Source organism: Struthio camelus, chromosome 5, assembly GCF_040807025.1.
Source record: "Struthio camelus isolate bStrCam1 chromosome 5, bStrCam1.hap1, whole genome shotgun sequence".
Lineage (NCBI taxonomy): Eukaryota > Metazoa > Chordata > Aves > Struthioniformes > Struthionidae > Struthio > Struthio camelus.
The window spans coordinates 36,451,922-36,465,973 of record NC_090946.1 but is presented as its reverse complement, the minus strand read 5'-3'; the positions used below and the strand labels follow the sequence as shown (position 1 = coordinate 36,465,973).

Here is a 14,052-nt window from a genome sequence, read left to right as displayed (position 1 = left end):
CTAATCATCTTGGTGACCATTTGTTGGACTCGTTCCAGTATGGCAATGTCTGTCTTGTACCAGAAAATCCAAAGCAGAACACAGTCCTGAAGACAAGATCTCACAAATGCTGAATGGAGGGGAATAATCACTTCCTTTGACTTGTTGACTGGATTATTGCTATACATTGCCTAATATGTCTCCTTTGCCGCAAGGACATACTACTATTATCTACAAGGACCCCCCTAGGTCCGTTTTCTGCAAAGATGCTTTCTATCCAGTTGGTGTCCAGCCTGTCCTGTTGCATAGGTTATTTCACCCAAGATGCAGGACTTTGTTTCCCTTTGAGTTTTATTCATGTTGTGCACGTATGCATGCAGAATGGGAATCATACAGGAGAAATTAGAAGTCTGTGCACAGTTGCCTAATTATGATCTCATGGGAAATACAAAAATATGATGAGATGGCTTAAATGATGGTAGTGCTGCATTGGATGGATGCAGGCTCTTTAGAAAGGATCAGAAGGATGAGAAGGAGAAAGAGTAGCGCTTTGTGCAATGAGAAGCTTGGGGCTTTGTTTCAGAGCAGATGATGAGCCAATTGAGAACTTCCGTGTAAGGAACAGAGGATAGACCAACATGGGTAACGTTTTGGTGGGCATCTTCTGCAGACTTTCTGATCAAAAACAAAAAGTAGGTGAAGCTTTTTTTATTTAGACATCTGCAGAAAGCATCATGATTACAAGTGCTGATTCTTACCAAGGACTTGAACATCTGCTGGAAAGGCATCATTGTGGTCCAGGAGACCTGCAGTTAGCATTAAGGACAATTTTTTGACACAGTTGATCAGCAAGCTGTCCAGTGAAGACTCTCTAATGGACTGTTAGTACTGAATGAGGAAGAACATAGGTTACTGCTAAGAATTTTCATTAGGAGTTTGATAATTCTTAGTATTGTAGATCTGTGTAGGTAACGTGTGTTCTGCTAGAATCTTAATTACCACTAACAAATTTTTGTTTACCAACAAAAGACAGAGAGATAGAAAGACAGGATAAATGAAAACAGGTATTTCAGGGAAGTTAGTCCTGAACAACTGACCTTGAAATACTTCCATAAAGTGTTTAATTGAAGCCCTCCCATGTATTCAGAGGGGAGAGACCCACTCTCCTCAACTGTTGATGAGAGCGTTCTAGTGAAAACGTCCTGTACTTGCTGCAAGACGGATGATCAAGATGGACCTGTTACATTTTGTTAATCTATCATGAGCAAACAGAGGACAGAATTGTCAAGATTTAAAATTTCTTTTCTAGAAAAACGAATAGCAGAGAGACAGTATAACAAACAAATTAACAGAGCGACTGATTCACAAAATAGCATATAAAAGGTTTACTTTTAGGCAGCAGCAGTGTGATGGTATTTTCCTTCCTTGGACTCTTACTTTATATTAAATATTTGGTAATTTTAAAAAACAAAACTTACTACTTTACTCAATAATCCAAAACTGGCTAGCAAACTTGGACAGCTAAAATGTTTTTAGCATGGACTTGACAATGACAGAGTACTGGGAAAGGATCACAGATTGTTTTCCTTTGTAATAAAATGAAGGGCAAAGACAAATTACCGGATGATAAATGGATTAATGTTGCTTCTAATAATGTACATTATATTCAGCTCTGTTTGCAATTTTTATGGTATTTGGCTTTCAAACAATTTTGTACAAGTGAAGAATCTATGAACCCATGTAAAACACACTTTTGATGTAGCAAAGCAAGTCCTAGCAGAGAGAATTTTTATGAGTTGACAAAATAAGACTTGCATTAAGGTACAAAGGGTTTGAAGTACCTTCTCTTTTGTACTTGTAGAAAAAACTCTGTATTTCAGGGCTACCTGTGGTTTCTTCTGGAAATGTACTGATGAGGAAGTGTTTGGAGAACAGTCATGCTGAACAGAGAAAACAAAGCAGTGAAGGCACTCAGTGGTTACAAAAGTTTGATTTCCAGTATTGAAGGTGCCTAGTCATTTCACCAGTATTAAAAAAAAAAAAAAAAAAGTGTAGGGGGAGGGTAGGAAAAATAGAAAATAAAATAAAAGTCCTGTTCAAGTTGGTTCTCAGCTTAGTTGAGAATCTTCAGTAGAATTGCACTCGGAGCTCACGGTATCCACAAATTTTCAGACATTTTCTACAATATTTAGTGTCTAATATATTGAGAGAGAAATAAACAGGCTTCTCTGTACAGCCCAGAAATTATGATTCATAGTAGTTGCATGGCTAAGTTGTATCACAGGCTAAAAAGAGAGACAGCACCAGGTGTGTTTGAATAAATAGATTCCAGGTGGTACAATCTCCAAATATTGAACGCAACTTGGAAGATAAATTTTTCATGAACTGCATCCCAGGGCAAGATAATCCGAGATGAAACATTTGCATCAAGGTTACAAATACTGAAGAAATAAGTCAAATGTCAAGTACATTTCTAGCTGTTATTTCAGACAGCAAAAGCCATTTCAGAATCTCCTGACAAGCACAAAAAAAACCATGTGCATGAATTGTAGACGGGTCCCCTCTTCCCTGAGTCTATTTTTAAAACCCTGAGAAGTGGAGCCCCAGAGGTTAGTACCATGAAGCAAAGACATTGGTAGCTATAAAGCCCACTTGCATCTTCACTGATTTGTGATTACATACGTACATTTATGATTATGAAATGCACACATCAGTACTCAATGTACATTTTTAGTGTGTGTCCTGGAAACATCTAGCTACGCAGTGTTTTTTCCAAGTTACAACCTGCAACATCTGAATAGTTTTGAAGGGCAGAAGAATCTTTTTTTGGTGTAAATTTGAATCCAGATTCAGTTCTAAACTGGCAACAACCCATTTTGCTTTGCGATAGTGTAGACTAGCACGAGATTGTATTGGATTTGCTCAAACTTCTTATTAAGCCACGAGGACGTGGGTTCCCTCTAGCTCTGAAAAGTGACTTTGTGTCACCAGTCTACTTTTGCTGGTAGAAATCTATTCTGCACTTATTTCAGTAAATCCCACAACAATACGTTGAGATGTTTTTTGGGCGAAGCAGTTTGAGGATCGTGGCCACGGTAGCTCCTCCGCGGTCTCCTGGCACCGGCAGCAAGTGCGTCAGCGAGGCGGGACGGAGCTCGGGCTTTCTCTTGCTGTTATATGTAAACGTTGCAGACGTGTGTGTGGGGATTCCTGTTGCAGGCTTGGCAACCATTAAAATAGAAAAAAACTTCTCAATGTCAGCCTCCTAAAGTTGGGTTTAACTCGTGGATCTTGGGCCTAGTTCACTGGCGGCACAAATGGAGCCAGAGTGACACCTGTTGTGAGGAGAGGGCGGTGGACCTAACTGTCAGAAAGCAGCGCTGTCGGCCTTGGCAGCCTTAAAAGAACAGGAAACCGAGGTCGTGGCTGTGCTGGCCATAGGCAGCTTGGGAAGGCGGTGTTTTGAAGTGGAGACCCTGGCTGGGACATGACGAGGGGCACAAGGGACGAGCTGCAGGTGCCCTGTGTGGAGGGGGCTGCGATCCGCCCTGGGCCGGGCACAGCCGGTTCCAGCCAGCTCCCTAACGGATGGGAACAGCCCGCTCCCCCCCCCCCCCCCCCAAAACTGCAGCCAGCACCAGGAGCACGCAGCCTATTTAAGAAAGAAATAGGCAGTTGGGGATGGAGGGGGGAGGCTCATGTCTGCAGACATGCTCTGGGAAGGAGCTGCCCCGTGGGCACCCTCGAGGGACCGCTGCCCCCGCCAGGGGAGACATACTAAAAACCAGAGCTGTGGCAAAACCTAACGCAGCAAAGAGCAGCAGCAAAAAGAAGAGCGAGAAGCAAAGTGTGGTCGAAGAAACCGGGAAGAAGCTGAGAGCATTTGAAAGGAGCCATTGGGCATGTGACCACGTCCCGAGTCGCCCATCGTCTCACCGGAGGAGTTGGGGTGGACTTAGTAACCTGCGGCGAAGGCAGGGGCAAGCTGAGGCTAGGGAGTGGGGAAGACAGGTGTTTGACTTAGGTTGAGCTTGAGGAAGGGAGGGGAAAGATGTTTGCTTAAGTGTTTGTTTTGTCATTTGTGTGTGTTTTTTTTTTCCTCAGCGTCTGAGTTGGTGATTAGATATATTGGTGTTAACCGGCAGTCCGTTAAATGAAGTAAAAACTCTTCAAATTTAAACTGTTGTCTGTGACACATACACATAACGGTGAAAGAAATAGACTGCTCACATAGCAGTGAAAAATTCAACAGTGACTAAAAGCCTGTATGGCTGAGTTTTAAAACTACAGATGATATTGGACACAAAATATCTTCTTAGAACATCTGTGTTTTAGCATGTCAGCCTAGGAAAGCAAATAGTTGCAGACAGCCAATTCATACCAAATTAGATCGTTTGCACTACCTGCCTTGTACAGGGATAAACGCTCTCTCTCCTGTAATAGGCTTTTCTTGTGCAGCATCCCCTGGAGGTAATCTTTATACTACTCTGTTGTCATTTAATTTAGTCTATAGCATTTGTTTTATTTGAAAATAGTTAGTGATGATGAAAAGCACATTTCTAAAAGCATATAGAAATGTTTTTGCTATGTTTCCTTGTCAGTAGACATTTAACTAAAACACGCCCCCGCACACCCCCACGTGCTGAAGCCATAGGAGCATCCTTACAAGTTATCATCCTCTGCATTGCAAATGTTTCTTCATCCTTAACTTTTATATTTAGAAGTAGGCCCATTGGTTTTAGTAGAGCTGCTCAAATGCATAGTTATGAACATATCTATTTGCAGGCTTGAGGCACTAGTTTTTTTCTTTGCGGAGCTTAGTGCTCATAGATCACTTAAATCCATTTTCTGCAGGGTTCTAGGAACAGTCATCTGCTGCTATGCCTCCAAATTTCAAAGATCCTCCATTCTGCAGACAAGTTCAAAGGTTCCCATTCTTCCTTGAATCTGAGTGAAGATCTTCCAGATTAGCCATCAGGAATGACAGAAATTGGCGAAGACGATTTCTTTTTAAGGTGAGCACACTCTATTGAAATGCATTATGAATGGAGTTATGGAAGCTTTGAATCCACACACCGTGGTATCCATGTTAAAAGTGAAAGTGACAACTTAAGAAGGTAAAGAGAAGCACACAGGTACAATTTGTCTATTTAGAGTCAATAATTTAGAGCTAAAATAGCATTGCACCTTTCCTTTATGTATTCTATGATGGCAGTAATTTTCCTAACAGGCAGCTCGGCAGATTAAAAATACTAAAAAAGGTAATTTTTTCTCTCTCTCCACCAATTTTCTATGATTTTTAACCCAAAATATAAGAAATTTCCCATATTTCAGACTCAAACCATCCTGCACAAAAAATGAATAAATCTTTGCCTTTTTCTTTGGTATCTTTAAATTTTTGCTTCCTCTATGCAATTGCATGCAAACTATCACCTTGTCTCATATTTCCTTTATGCTTTTAGTATAGGACACAGGATTTGAGATTGAAGCAATGGAAATCCTACTGCCTCCTACTCCGTCACTACTACTTTTTAGAGACTACTTTGGCATCTTAGTAGCAATCATGTTTATGGTTCTAGGGGTGACTGAAGGAAATATCCAGTAAGCAAAGGTGAACAGAAAGCCTTGGACTGTGTGGAAGGACAAGAAGGTGGAAAGTGTCCCATAGGGAAAAGTTTTAAATCTGGTAGGTTTTTTTTTTTTTCCCTAATCATCTCCACTGATCTTTACAGTCTGCTCCAATCAATGTTCTTTCTCTTTTCTTCTAATGTTCAGATGAGAGCTCTAAGTCTGTGAAGACTGAGAAGTTTATGCAAAACAGGGTTGGGGATAAAGAAAGTGACAACAGAATTTTTCACAGTTCAGCCTCATTTTCTAACTACCCTATTAAAAAATGTGCAAGAAATATGGAAAAAGACATAAAATATGGGTCATGTGGTTTCAAGCTGAAATGTACAAAATACTATTTCGCATGAGATGTCTGGCAAGCCTGCCAAGAGGGATTCTGAATGTGAATGAATTACAGAATATGACTTAGAGATGCAAGTTATATTTTAAACATCGGATAGTGGAAGGAAATGTAGAGATAGGCTATGTGGCTTATTAAAGGTCTCTCCCCTATCTTGTATGACTCTATTACAATTTAAAAAAAAATTCTTCCATTTCTGTCATGGATCTTGCGATATGTATGAGAAAACATTGTGAAGACAGCCTTTCAATTAAATTTTTTTCTCTAGATTCGCTAGGCTGTCATGACCTTTGTATTGATTATTGTTCTCCCTTTGTTATGCTCAATGATTGCCGTTCCCTTTAGAGCTTAGCTAATTTATACTGTCTGACAGTTATTTTTCTAAGCATGCTTATAGACGTAGCCTTATTTTAACCACAGATTAGCTACTGTGCAAAACATAGCAATAATGTAAGTGTTTTCTCACTGTTTCCTTCTGAATGAGATGGTACGTACATGATAACTGTTTTATCTTTAGTAGTTAGCACTGCTTAGGTGCATATTATAAGCCTTTATATTGCTAGTAACTAATGTAGATTTTCCTTGGGAGGTCGTGTTTTCAGAGAGATGGAATCTGAGATCTATTTGCACATGCACCCTAAAAGTCCTGCGTGAGTGTGGATCTGATGGTCTTTTTTTTTTGGTGAAGAATTTTTTCTTTAATGGAAGAAAAACATTGCAGTGTATCACGTGAAATGGAAACACCAGCAGTGGTTCTTTGGGCATGACAGATGTGTGATGTGGAGGGGTTCAACAACCCAGCTGAAATGGGCAGCAGGTGTTTGAAATTTGGCTGCTGTGTCATTTCCTACTGTTTAATCTGTTGTCTGTAGTGTCAAAAGGAATTACAAGACAGACCAATCATCTGAATGACATTAAGAAAATCTGTTCTTTTTGTTGCTCTGTCTGATGGTTTAGCAGGTGAAATGTGGCAAACGTTATTGCATCGACTGGAATAAACAGTAGGGTCACTGAAGGGTCAAGTTTTTCTTCTTTGACTGAATGTGCTATATTGCTTTCAGTACCTTCCAAATGGCCTAACACCTCCTTTGCTTATCACTTCCAATAAAACATCTCTGACAGAAAATGCCATCTCAGCTACTTCCTCAAAGGAAACGCTAGAGATGCGAATCGAATACATGCCGCTCATTCTGTTGAATCACCCTGTTTGTGAAGAAGCTGATGATGTCCCTAAGTGCTTTGAATAATATACCCCTCCTCACGTTCCTTGCAAAAACATTTGTGTGATTATTCTGCCTACTGCTGAACCAAGCTATAAACACTTCACACTGTGAGTTAGTGATGGAAACAGCTCTAAAGTGTTGGGTTTCAGTTGCGTAAATCCTATACAATAAAAACCCATTCAGCTTTACTGAATCTGCAAAATTAGATGGGCAAACTTGCAGCTCTTACAAAATCCTCAAGTGCATCTTCTCTTCAGGATTTTCAGTTGAAGCAAACGTAAATGAAGAACAACATGAAGAAGGCTGTATTGTGACACATTTCCTATGACACCCATGAGGTAGAATGGCAGGGTATTGCTGACTTCAGGGAGAGGCAACGCCCAGATTTTTTTTCTTTTTTTTTTTTTTTAATGTGGACTGTGACAATAAAATGTTGAGAATCATGTTGATGAGAAAATTCAGGAGGCAGGATGAGGCCTTACTTGATCTAATTTCTCCATTTTAGCTGGTTTATAATCATCTGTGTAAATTTTTTTCTGATCTTATTGTCTTTGGTTTGCCTAATGGAAGAAAATTAGAAAAAAGATGATAAGATACTGAACTCCTACTAGCAGAACTTTAATGCCTAGTAAAGTTAAGGCTAGTTGGTAAGTTGCAGAAATGGTAGTTGAAAAGTTGGAGGTTCCATTTCTGTCTCTGCCAAAACCAAATTCACCTTACTGCTCTGTCATGTTGAGTCTTACATTTGATTCTGTGCTTCTTCCTCTTTTCTCTTTTCCTTTTCTTCTTCCTCTCAATGCTTAAGGATCTCGAAGCAGTTAACGTACAGTAGCACAGAAAATCTCTGACAATGATAACTTGTGAGTCTGCGCACTATTGTGTAAGCATATGAGTATTTATTTATTTACTTAAAGGTGTGTTTACTGACGCACAGTTCAACAGAAAATTAAGAGCTAATTAGACAGCACAGCTGTAGTATACTTATGAAAACAAATCTTCATGAAATCAATATTATTAATTGCCAAAGCATGTTGAGAAGCACTATCTGGGACACATCCTGCCTCAGAATTTCAGTGCAGGAGAGATTTACAGAGAAATTGATATGGTTCCAATTCTTGGACAAGGAGGAAATTTTAGACAAATAATCAGCTCTTAGCCACGAATTTCAAGCAGGAGTATAGCACTCTTAACCAGTACATAATCAGAAAATTTTGATTTTTTGATCTACACGAACATGTGAAGAGAGAGAGAGAATTTGCAGTAAAGAGTCCCTTCTAACCTGGGATATATAAAATATAAGGCAAAAGTACCATGCCATTTTGTTGGTCTGGTTCTTGTTGTTTGCAAATCATCTAGTTATGAGCTGTTATCTCCTCCTCCTTTGTAGTTACTGAATTATATATTGAAAACTTAAAGAGATGGCATTATTTCCTAATCCTCTCTTTCCTCTGCAAAAAATGGAAATAGCTACTTCTGAGGTTTCCTGTGATGGCTAACAGGCAGAATTGTAGGGTCAAGGAGAGATAATGCCCAGATTTTTTTTTTTAATTTTATTTTGTTTTTTTTTTGCCAAGATGTGGACTATGATAATAAAATGATGAGAATCCTATTTTAGAGTTACTTTACAGTTGTTTTTCTCTATAATAATTTATACTCTCATAAAGCTTTTCCAACATTTTTGCTAATACCCTTTTAGACATCTCTCTTTTTTTATATCTTTTAATAGTTCCTGATCTCCCTTTTATCACAGTCCAACTTGTCTTTAGCACTAGGATTTGGACACCTCTGCTGTGTTGCGTCTTATCTTTCTTATATTTGTCAATGGTGAAAATTGTCAAGAACAGAACACTAGTAGTTTTCACTGTCTCGTTTAGAGGCAGTGTGTGCTCTGTGGAGGCTAGCTCAGAGATGGAAAAGAACAGTTCAAGGTTTTGTTGCTATTCCTAGAATATTTTCTTCTTAGAAACATGACAGTAGGAGGTTATGCAACTGATGTTTCATAACGTATGAAGATGTTGCCTTTAATGGCCCCCGATATACATGTGTTATTATCCACCAAAAAAGGTAAATAGCAATACTCAAAGTTAAAAATGAAAGGCTTGGGCAAAATGAGGAGCAAAGGGGAAGCTACAGTAAAAACTAGCACATTGAAAAGTTTGGAAAATGTGCTTTACTTATTTGAGGAAAAATATCTATTTCTAGAGACAAAATAGTCAATAATAACATAAAGAATCAATATCACTCTTCTTGCTATGTGCTGAAAATGTTACTGCATCTTTCTTTATCCACAGTAAGAGAAAAACAGCTTTTGCTCCTCTGAGAATACCTTGGGAAAAAAAAAAACAGCCCATGAACATGACTGTAGTGGGCACAGACATGCACACTTTTCACGGCAACTGAAGAGGCCCTCTTTGCAATACTTAATTTTCAGTTACAAATGAGAGTGCGTTGGCATGGATACTGAAAGACGTTATAGGACATGCTACATTTATCGGTTTTATTCTAATGTTTCTCTGCGGTAGTGTAAGTGTTCAGGAAAGAGTGGTTTGCAAGTCTAATGGAAATATACTTAGATATTTTCATAGATTCTGTGACAGAAGATGATGTGTGTGCTATTAAAAGCAACGGGTAAGTCTCACTTTCATTTATGGTATACATTTGATAGAAAACAATCAACTTCTGTCACAGACTCTTCCTAGGAGATAGGAATTGTCATGGAGGATCATCCGGTACCTTTTGTGCTCTGTCTTTAAATATAGCTGGAATTATTTGCTTTACAGAAAGATTTTAACATTGTTCAACACTGCTCAACTGTTCAGTGTTACTGTAATGATACAGTACTAGGCCTACAGCCTATTTTCTGGAACTAATAGTGCAAAGAATGCTAATGATTGGCCAGAAGGTTTTGCAAGCTAAACTATTTGCTATTCTTTCTTTCTTTCAGTGATCTATCAGTTTTGTAACATAATTGTGTCATTTTGACCTATTGGCTGATAACCTGTTGGCCAGAAAATCCATGTGAGGGAGATTTAATCCTAAAGCTTTGCTAAGCATGCAATAGAACGCACAGTAGGGAAAATAAATGTTTCTTCCTAAGGCTAATCTAATTAAAGAGATAAAAAGGTGAGCATCTCTTGGAGTTTACAAATAGCTGAAGAAGAGGAGACTACTTCTCTACCCGTGTCGTCTTATTATGGAACGCAAGTGTGTGAATTTCCAAGGTTGCTCTAAATAATACCTGTTTTGTAGTTACTGCACTAGTGCATCTTTACTCATCACACTGCAGAAAACCTTGAGGATGAAGGATGGGCCCTAGCAACAAATCATAGTCTCTAAACAGCAATTGAAATTCTTCAAGGGCCTGTAACTGACAACCTAATGTTCAAAAGGGTGATGAATGAAAAGACAGACGATTGCAAGTAAGACCTCTGACATTTTCATTTACTTAGAATCCTAACTGCAGTTACTTGCAAAGATCACAGATTTTTCTTTGCAAGAGATCACTTGTGCAGGATGCAGCTCAGTAAAAAAATAGAATTCCCCGCTCTCTGCAGGTAATGTTATCTGTGCATACTTTGCCCTGTGATGCTGTTAACACCATACGTTTTACCAAGGAAAAGGCCTGTACCAGCGATTATTACAACATTCATTAACTTTGCTGAAGGTTATCTTTGGATTCAAATTTTATTTTGATTTTACAGTCAATCCTGTTCCCTGTTGTCTCCTGAATATATGTTGATGTCCAGACTTCCATAGAATAAACTGAAATGCAAATGTGAATTGCACATAACCTTTCCCCTCAGTATTCTAAAAATGATTGAATCACTCAGGGTCTGAACTGGCATCTTTGTTTGCTATAGTAGATTCTGCTATCCCTTGACTGTGGGTTTTCTTACTGTGTGTTTTGCTGCACACAACTTAGTGTGATACATGGCTCTCAGACTGTGAGCCTTTTGAGATTGGTGCTGGTTTTGCTGTGTTACGTTTACCCTGGGTAAAGCGTTATTCTGTGCTAGAAGCATGTTTGCACCCGGATGTTACATAGGACCTGAACTTTCTCTTTAATAGGGATGGTTTTCACCCTGTCTACATGTGAGAAGTAATTATTGCTCTTAATTACTATACAGGTATTAATGTATTCATTACTTGTAGAAGGAACTGTGTTTATTTCCTTTCATTGTAATGCAGTCAAATACTTAGCAGGGATATGTGCAATAATACAAGTACGAATTTTTTCCTGAGACATGGAGAATGGCAAAGATAGCAGGAAAAGATAGTCAGTCACATCTCATGCATATCTCACTGGATGTTGTTACAAAGGCTTCTTTTAATGCTTCTCCCATTTGTCATAAGTGTGGATTATTGCATTGTACTAAGTAAACCCAAAGATGAAATCAAATCTAAGAGAAAATGCAGTAACAAATGCTGAGTTTCTTGTACTGCTTTCAGAGAGTAAAAAGGTGAAGCCTTAGTACTAGAGCTGAGTAGAGTAAATGTGTAACTTTGTCTTGCAGACAATTTCTAGTCTGTATGTCGTGGTATGATAATTACTGTTTCATTAAGACTTGATGATTTTGACTTGGATTCAGTTTCTGATCCACTATATTCCCTTTTTGCTAGTCTTTTCAGATCAGTCCTTTCTGAGAAGACTGCAATTCAATCTGAATTATTTAACCATAGTAGTGAATATTCTGTGCTATCCATATACATGTTGATAACATTAGATTTCCTGCTCAGAAATGTGATGAAAGAGTAATGATTCTTTTTCAGGCAAGAGTTGAGGCATACAGTCCAGCCATTCTATGCTATTTCAGTTACTGAGAACTCTTAAAGTAGCGCATTGACTACCACCGTGAACTCTGCTCCACACACTCTCTTCCATCACTTCATTTGAAATAACTTTGCACGATGACACATGTATGTGTTTCCTGGAACCTGCTCAGAGTACATGTACCAACCTGCCTGCAGGCTTTTTGTAACATGTCCTTGTCTCTTTTAGTTGACTTTCTCTCATCAGCGTCATTCATGCAGTATGCCAGTAAGTGAATAAGAGGAAGTTCAAGCCCTGATACTCTGAACCACCCCCCCCCCCCAAGTGAATTTAATCTGCTTGACTAGCACTACCATAAAAGTAAAACTAACGCCTCTCTGGAAAGGAAGCTGCTGGTTATTGGATAGATATAATAGAGACTTTAATATTTGTTTCAGCTCTCTGACAGGTAGTCTGTAGAAAAAACACAGAAACACAAAGTATAATGAGTATACATGTATACAATTGTACTTCACTATCTTAGGCTTGTGATTAAATGTATTTAGCATTATGTTCCTGTGCTTTGGGGCATGAAATGTTTTCCTCTGTTTGGAAATTCTCATATGCATAATCTAGGTCACCTTAATATCAACAATAAAAGCACAAATTCTTAATTTTGAGACAGCATATAGATACTTAATGTTAAGCTTCTTTGGAATTGACCATTCACTTTTTTTTGTGTGTGATTATTCTCCTAAAATGGCATTTTAGGGATTTATCAAATTGTGTTGGATTTTGGTAAACGAAATCTATTTTTAGAAGTTTTATTTCTTTTGTCATTTTCAAAATCGCAGCTTTTGATTTTTTCAATATTTCATTTTGAAATATTTTCTTATTTTTATTCACTGATATTTATTTTCAGAAGTAGAAACACTCTAAAACAAAATGAAAGTGGGTTTTTTTCCATTTCAGTGAAATGCATAGTCACTTAGATTTTTTTTTCCCCCCGTTTTGTCAGTTGGTTGTCAGTTGGTTTTGTCAGCATCAAACCAAGTAGATCAGTTGCATAGATTCAGTCCTAAAACCATCACTGTCTGTGTAAATCAATGTTTTATTACATGAATATTACTATAAGTAAGAAGGATATTTAGAACTTGTGAAAATCCAGCAAAATTTGATAATGAGAACCTCGAATACCCACATGTGAGCAAACAAAGTGTGTTGATTCTCAGTGCTGCAACAAATGTTCTTATTGACTAGAATCAAAAGACAACGCGCTCACCCATAACTTCTAAAATAGCTGATTCTTTAAAAAAAAAAAAAAGATTTAAATACTTAAATGTAACTAGCTTTGTTCACAAGAAAAATACTAATTTTTCATAAATGTGAAGGTTAATCTTTTCATTTTTTACTCCTCCAATTCCTGCAGAATTGAATTCAGCATTTTAAAATGGTGAGAGAACAAAAATAACTTACTATGCTGTTACAGAGACTTTAGTTATAATGCTTGCAGGTGGGAAGAGCGACAGTAGGTCATGTTTTTATTAGAACACATCTAATGAAGTAGTGCAGGTAAACCTGTCCTGTCTTATAATGTACCTACTTTTTGATACAAATCTGACAGCTGGTTGGGCTGGAGTTAAAGAATAAATTTCAGGTCAACCAGTGCACACAGATGATGCTTTTCACATTGAAGTCACACTCAGCCAAAGCAACAGGAGTCATTTTTAATGAGGCTGGTGCTGCCCAAGAAGGACATAGACCATAAATTAGTAGTAAAAGAAAGAGGAGACATAAAGGGACACACAAAGGAGATGAAACAATTTTGTCAGACAAAGAAAAGCGATTTCCCACTGAGGGCACTCACAGCTCCTAAAAATGGAAGAAGCAGATGGCAGAGGTATTGTCACGAAGTTGGGATGATAATTCTTTAGAGACTGATTATTGTCAATGATATTTCTCTGATGAAAAATCAGAGATGAGATTTTCTAGATTTTGACTCTGTCCACCACCCTTTCTCATGGCTGTTAGAACACTTTGGACTGTGTGCTTGACCCAGTCATGTCCATACTCTATTGAAAAATGAACATAAATTTGAAATGTCAAAGTTGCAAATTTTGATTGAAAAGCTG

General features: G+C 38.2%; 1 protein-coding gene across 13 annotated transcripts in view; it reads left to right on the top strand.

Annotated features, from left to right (window-relative positions):
- The window catches only part of LRRC4C (leucine rich repeat containing 4C), a 551,925-nt gene that overhangs the window by 259,226 nt on the left and 278,647 nt on the right, over window positions 1-14,052 (top strand). For 10 of the 13 annotated variants that reach the window (XM_068945542.1, XM_068945539.1, XM_068945538.1 and 7 more), the window contains 2 exons: window positions 4,834-4,994; window positions 5,559-5,665. The exons of 1 other annotated variant lie outside the window; for it this stretch is intronic. The gene's annotated coding sequence lies outside the window, so the exon portion shown is untranslated. Of the gene's footprint in view, window positions 1-4,833; window positions 4,995-5,441; window positions 5,666-14,052 lie in introns of all 13 variants that reach the window. 2 more of the 13 variants (XM_068945534.1, XM_009682821.2) reach the window with 2 other exon arrangements.